The following is a 6,672-nucleotide window of genomic DNA, read 5'->3' as shown; positions in this document are numbered from 1 at the left end:
ACACGGCTGGCCTGTAGATAGCTGCATCCCCTCTGATACACAGGCCTGGCCTGTAGACTAGCTGCATCCCCCTCTGATACACAGGCCTGGCCTGTAGACTAGCTGCATCCCCCTCTGATACACAGGCCTGGCCTGTAGACTAGCTGCATCCCCCTCTGATACACAGGCCTGGCCTGTAGACTAGCTGCATCCCCCTCTGATACACAGGCCTGGCCTGTAGACTAGCTGCATCCCCCTCTGATACACAGGCCTGGCCTGTAGACTAGCTGCATCCCCCTCTGATACACAGGCCTGGCCTGTAGACTAGCTGCATCCCCCTCTGATACACAGGCCTGGCCTGTAGACTAGCTGCATCCCCCTCTGATACACAGGCCTGGCCTGTAGACTAGCTGCATTCCCCTCTGATACACAGGCCTGGCCTGTAGACTAGCTGCATCCCCCTCTGATACACAGGCCTGGTCTGCAGACTAGTGAACATGCAGTCAACCATATGCCCATTGAAGAGGAGGAAGAGAAGAGTGACTTTCTCACTATCTGGCAAAGAACAGAAAATGCTTCTTTCTACCTCTCGACAGCCTTCATCCATCCATCACTCCCTCTTTCTTTCTCTGTTTTTCATACCCTCCCCAAATCTTCCCTCCCTCCCTCCCTCCCTCCATCTTTCATTCAGCCCGTGGAGTGGCATGGAGGAGTTGAGTCAGCCGTTTAGCAGACAAAGAGTCCAGTGATCTAAGTCTTTCAGTATAATAGAGGTCTGCTATCTGCACTCTACCCCATGATATCAGCACATAGATATGTGACTGTGTCTAACGGACAGGCTGGCTTCCTATGATGGGGCAAGAAAACACACACACACGCACGCACACACGCATGCACAGACACACAGACACACAGACACACACACACAGACACACACACACACACACACACACACACACACACACACACACACACACACACACACACACAAGAAATAGTAGCCTCTTTGTCTGTCTGTGGGAGTTATTAGTCATGTAGAGGGGGCTTGATTGAGTACTGTGTTGGTCAGAGTAACAGGGGGTCCCCCGGAACACTGGAGCTCACTCTTGACCTCATAACCCCTCACCCCTGACCTCTGCGCTGACCTTGAATGTGTCCCAAATGGCAGCCTATTACTATTATAGTGCACTACTTTTGACCAGAGCCCATAGGGCACTATGTAAGGAATAGGGGGTCATAGGGCAATAGGTAGGGAATAGGGGGTCATAGGGTTCTATGTAGGGAATAGGGGGTCATATGGCACTATGTAGGGAATAGGGTGCCGTAGGGCACTGTGTAGGGAATAGGGGGTCATAGGGCACTATGTAGGGAATAGGGTGCCACTTGGTCTGCAGACCTTGTCTCAGTCTGTCAGACGGTTAGGAGGAAACAGAGTAGGAACACCTAGACGCTGATCCAAGGTCAGTTTCTATTTTTCCACTCTGATGGTTAAGGATAGGATTTGGAGGGGTATGCTGATACTAGATCTGTGCCTAAAAGGGTCAAGTCTACCCACTAGTGTAGGAGTCGAGCTCTGTGACAGTCCAGTTTGTGTACTGCACGGCTCAGATACTGTACATGTGACTGTACCAAGAGAGAGCTGAGTTGACAGCTAATAGCCTGTAACTGTCAGGTCCAAAAACCATACAAATCATATCACAATGAGTTTAATGACAAGGTGAGAATACTAACGGCAGCATCAGGTTTGAAGAGAGCAGGGATATTTCACACAAAAAGCTGTTGATACAGATTCATTATGAGAAGTCAACTTCTGAACCCTCTCTCCCACTTTCTCTACCTCCCTCTCCCCTCCACGCCCTCTCTCTCTCCCTGTCCCCCTCTCTCCCTCCCTCCCTCTCTCTAATCTAACATAGCAGGTGTAAAATAAACGCCCGAGCAGGGTCGGCAAGAGCATCTGGTTTTCAGGCTTTGCCTCTTCTCTGCTTTTCCCCTGAAAAATGAATGAAGGTGTTTATTTCAACCCCACTGAGGGTGCTCCCTTTCTGTTCCTCCCCCCTCTCTCTCCCTCCCTACATCTCTCCCTGCCTCTCTATAACCCTCTCTCTCTCCCCCTTCTCTCTCTCTGTCCCCCCCTTTCTCTCTTTCTCTTTCTCTGCCTATGCAAATTAAATTCAGCCCTGCTAATTTCAATTCATATTTCAATTCAGTCCTGCTAACTTAAAAGTATATTTAAATTCAACTGTGTTAACTTCAATTCATATTTAAATTCAACTATGCTAACTTCAATTCATATTTAAATTCAACTATGCTAACTTCAATTCATATTTAAATTCAACTGTGCTAACTTCAATTCATATTTAAATTCAACTGTGCTAACTTCAATTCATATTTAAATTCAAACATCACATTCCTCAAAAGCATGTCTTTGTGTCAAATTGTATTCTAATGGTCTCAGCATGTACAAACTGTAACTCAATCAATGTAAACACGCACACACACACACACACACACACACGCACGCACGCACTCACACACACACACACACACACGCACGCACGCACACATAATGAAGATGATGAGGAGGGAATGATGAAGGGATGAGGAGGGAATGTCCCCCAAATGCCACCCTATTCTTTTAATAGTGCACTACTTTGACAAAAGATTTATGAGTTCTGGTCAAAAGTAGTGCACTAAATAGGGCATAGGGTGGCATTTCTGATGCATACAATCCCACCAATGCTACGTACCTCTGAGGAGTCAACCTCAACCTTTCCCCTCCCCGCTCACACACCCACCTGATGCTCCTGGACACACACACACACACACACACACACACACACACACACACACACACACACACACACACACACACACACACACACACACACACACACACACACACATACTGGGCATTAGCCCATTACACTATTTCTCCAGTCGCTAGGCTTGGCTTTTTGCTCACACAGATCCTGCTGTGTTTGCTTTACAAACTGATGATTCATTGGCTTCTTTTCAGCCAAGAGGAGAGAAGAAAAGGAGAGAGGAAGAGGGAGGAAAGGAAGAGGAGAGAGGTAGAGAAGAGAGGAAGATCAAGAGGTAGAGAGGAAGAAGAGAGAGTGTGAGGTGGGAGGAAGAGGAGGATAGAGGGAGAGAAGAGGAAAGGAAGGGTAAATGAGAGGTAGAGGAGAAAGGAGGAGAAGGGAGGAAAAGGAGGAAGATGAGAATAAGAAGAGAATAGAGGAAGAGGAGAGAGAAAGAGGGCTGAAGAGGAGCTAGTAACAGAGCGGTGAAGAAGAGAAGGGCAGAAGAGGAGGAGGAAGAGGAAGAGAGAGAGGGAGACAGAGAAGAGGAGGAGGAGGGAGGAAGAGGGAGAGAAGAGAGTAAGAGGAGAGAGGAGGAGAAGAAGGAGGGAGGGAGGAAGATGTAACTCGTAAACCTGTCACCTGAGCAGCTTCCTGTACTTTTACTACTTTCATTGCAGTTCCTTCTCATCATCACTTGCATGTGTGTACCTGCCTGCCTGGCTGGCTGGTTGGAAGGCTGGTTGGAAGGCTGTGGGTGCTGGACCTGGGCCTGAGAAGAGACTCTCCTGCTCTGGGTTTCACAATGCTCTAACCCCCCAGATTCTGCTAGTGGACCAGAGTCAGACCTGGGTTCAAATACTATTTGAAATACTATTTCTCTTGTCTGCCTAGAGGGCCAGACTTGTGAGTTTTGCACTCTTGTGACTATTCTATTGGTTCCATTGTGCCATCCAGGCAAGTTCAATCAAGTCCAGATAAAGTATTTTAAATGATTTTGAATAGTATTTGAACCCAGGTTACTGTACTAGTTACTGTACCTCCACTACAGAGTGTGGTTAGATAGGACTGAGTCAGGGAAATGTGTGAGGCCAATAAAAAGAGTTTCTCTGATTTATGAGGAGTCAGACCCAGTGGTGAGGGACCGAGGGGCTGGTTTCTCTGACCCAGTTCTAATGCACAGACAGACCGTAGACACCACAGTCCAGGGTTGCTTCCCAAATGGCACCCTATTCCTTATATAGTGCACTCCTTTAGAATAGAGTCTATAGTGCATAACTTTTATGATTCACACCAAAAGATTATCAGGAATTGGCTTCATGTCTTAATGTCCATCTCAAGGCAATATTGCCTTGGATTAGAGGATCAGAGAGGTAGTATTTCAGGAATAACAAGTTACTTATTTTCTGTTTGTTTGGCCAAAGCTCATGATCATAGTCTGAGAACAAGGTAAGGGGAAGAATAACACTAACAGAGCCCTGTGGGTGATCTAGCTCTGCACTACTACCACACACACACACACACACACACACACACACACACACACACACACACACACACACACACACACACACACACACACACACACACACACACACACACACACACACACACAGCCGTGCCAAGCCTGCAAGTACCCAAACAGTGTGACATCCAGGATGTCTTAAAGACACAAACCTTCCGCTGTTGGAGACCTGACAGAGCTTATCTCTTTATAAAGCCAACCTTTATGTTATAAACAGACAGAGAGATAGACGTGGTCCAACAACAAGCCCAAACTGTCAAGAAAGACCAGTGCAAGAGAAATTGAAAACCACCCCGTGTCTACAAAACCCCTATCCCACACAGACTGTCTCAAAAGGCTTATTTTCAAAACGTCATTTTAGTTTGTAGTTGAGAGTGAGGTATCAACATCAAAATGATTATCTTTCACTCAACGGAAACTGGAAGTTGTAGTTGGTGAGAGAAAGCATTGGTCATGTCACAGTAAAACAGCTTGGGAGATGGAAAGCCCATTCCAGGAGTGCTGCTCCTTTCCCATATGGCCTTGTCCACTTCCATTCACAGATTTTGCTGTAAATGACAGGATATAGGTGTGGGCCTAACGAAGAAAGTAATAGCCTTTCTCCTAACCTCTGCAAAATTACTATTACTTATCCAGTGGTGACCCGTCATTCAGGGCAAGTGGGGCAGAGCCACCTGTTTTGAGCCCCACTAAAAATAGGTTTGTTGCCTGTTTGCATGTTATTTTGGCAATAATGTGTCACATATCAGTTTGCAAACAATGTAAAAAAACTAACAAATCATTGAGTTAATAAAGCCGTATAAAAACATGGTCTCTTTTTTTGCTTTCTTGAGTCAGGCAGCTCCAAAATGCAGGTGTTTCAGCCTAGCTCAGTGCATTCTGTGGTGGTGGGGCAGCCAGCGGAAAATACGGAGTGTAGGGGTTGGTAATGTTCTCTAGTTACGCCATGATTGGCTCAGTGTTCTGTCACTCATAGGGACACTACGTCACCGCCAAGTCTAGGGGTAGAGCTTGAAAATTCAAGCCCCTTGGGTGCTGCCATAGAGTTACATTAGAAGTATCCATCCAAGAAGGCTCAAGGTTATTGGTCACAGATAAAATTATGTCAAAGCTTTGATTGGATTGATCATGTCAACATCATACTTTCAAAATCTTAGTTAGCAAGCTAGCAGTCATCATATCATCATGAATCAAGTCGACAATCTACTGGCAAATCCTTTTCAATCCTTGTCATATGAAAATAAATTACGAAGATAAATTATTGCTAAAACATGTCAGTGCTCATCGGCCATTGGACATAAACGTTACACAAGTTGGAAATCGCAAATTCAACAATGATTAGTTTGGAAGGAATCAGTGGCTAACTGCAAGCATTGCAAAGCAATCACTAGCCTTCTATTTAGTGCAGTGGATGTGTGGTGCAAGTCTGAGTTTAAGGGTCTCTTTTCCAAGCTTAAAATGATAAACATTCAACATTGGCCATGCTGTCAATCCAACATGACTTCTGCCACGTTCAAAACAACTGGGAACTTGGAACTGGGAAATCTCAGACTTCAGCAAGTTCAAGACAACTGGGAACTCTGAAAAAAACTAGCTCCGATTGGGAAAATACGTTTTGAGCGGTCATCCAACTCGGAATTCCAAGTCAGGAACTCGAGGCCTCTTTCTGGAACTCCTTATTGTAAGATCTTTCATTCTCTGCTTATATGCCCCTTTTATTTATCCTACGGTTCTGACTTGGTGTACAGGGAGAATACTGTAAGAACGGCCCATGTTCTGAATTCTGTAACTGTACATTTCAAAAGTGCTGAACAAATAGTTATATTGACTACGTATGTCCTAGCTTGCTCATTAATTTCTTAATAATCTAAATTACAGATTGCCTCTTATGTTCCCTTATGCCATAGTTTGTACATCTCAATTGTCAGTAGAAACCACCTTTGTTTAAGCAAGTCAGCCATATCAGCCATGTTTTTTTAAGTCAGTAAATGAGGCTGAATGAACTGTTTCACTGCCAGACAAGGCTCCGCTGATAGCCAGGTGTAGCAGTGGTAAGGTGTTGGGACTGCTGTTGGGACAGCTTTATGTAGGCCCTAACAGTTTGTGGGCACCGTTTGTCACCTTTATAGTGCAATTAATGTATTGTTTAGTTTTGTGTTGTATTGTGTTCTGTAGTGGCTTAGTTTGCCCCACCAAGATTTACAAGCTAAAATCGCCACTGCACTTACCCAGTTCTATCAGATCCGTGGAGGAGAGTAAATGAAGGCAGAGAAGGACATAACTTGTACTGAACAGAGCACAGCGTTGGTGGGGGAAGGTTAGGGGAAAACGTATCGCTGCCTGCAGCGTTGGTGGGGGAAGGTTAGG

General features: G+C 45.5%; 1 pseudogene; it reads right to left on the bottom strand.

Moving 5' to 3' along the window:
- LOC115168245 (actin filament-associated protein 1-like 1) overlaps nt 1–6,672 on the bottom strand; it is a 42,648-nt pseudogene that overhangs the window by 35,417 nt on the left and 559 nt on the right.

Source organism: Salmo trutta, chromosome 3 (genome assembly GCF_901001165.1).
Source record: "Salmo trutta chromosome 3, fSalTru1.1, whole genome shotgun sequence".
Taxonomy (NCBI): Eukaryota; Metazoa; Chordata; class Actinopteri; order Salmoniformes; family Salmonidae; genus Salmo; species Salmo trutta.
Note: the sequence above shows the minus strand (reverse complement) of the source record. Positions and strands in the feature narration are given on the sequence as shown.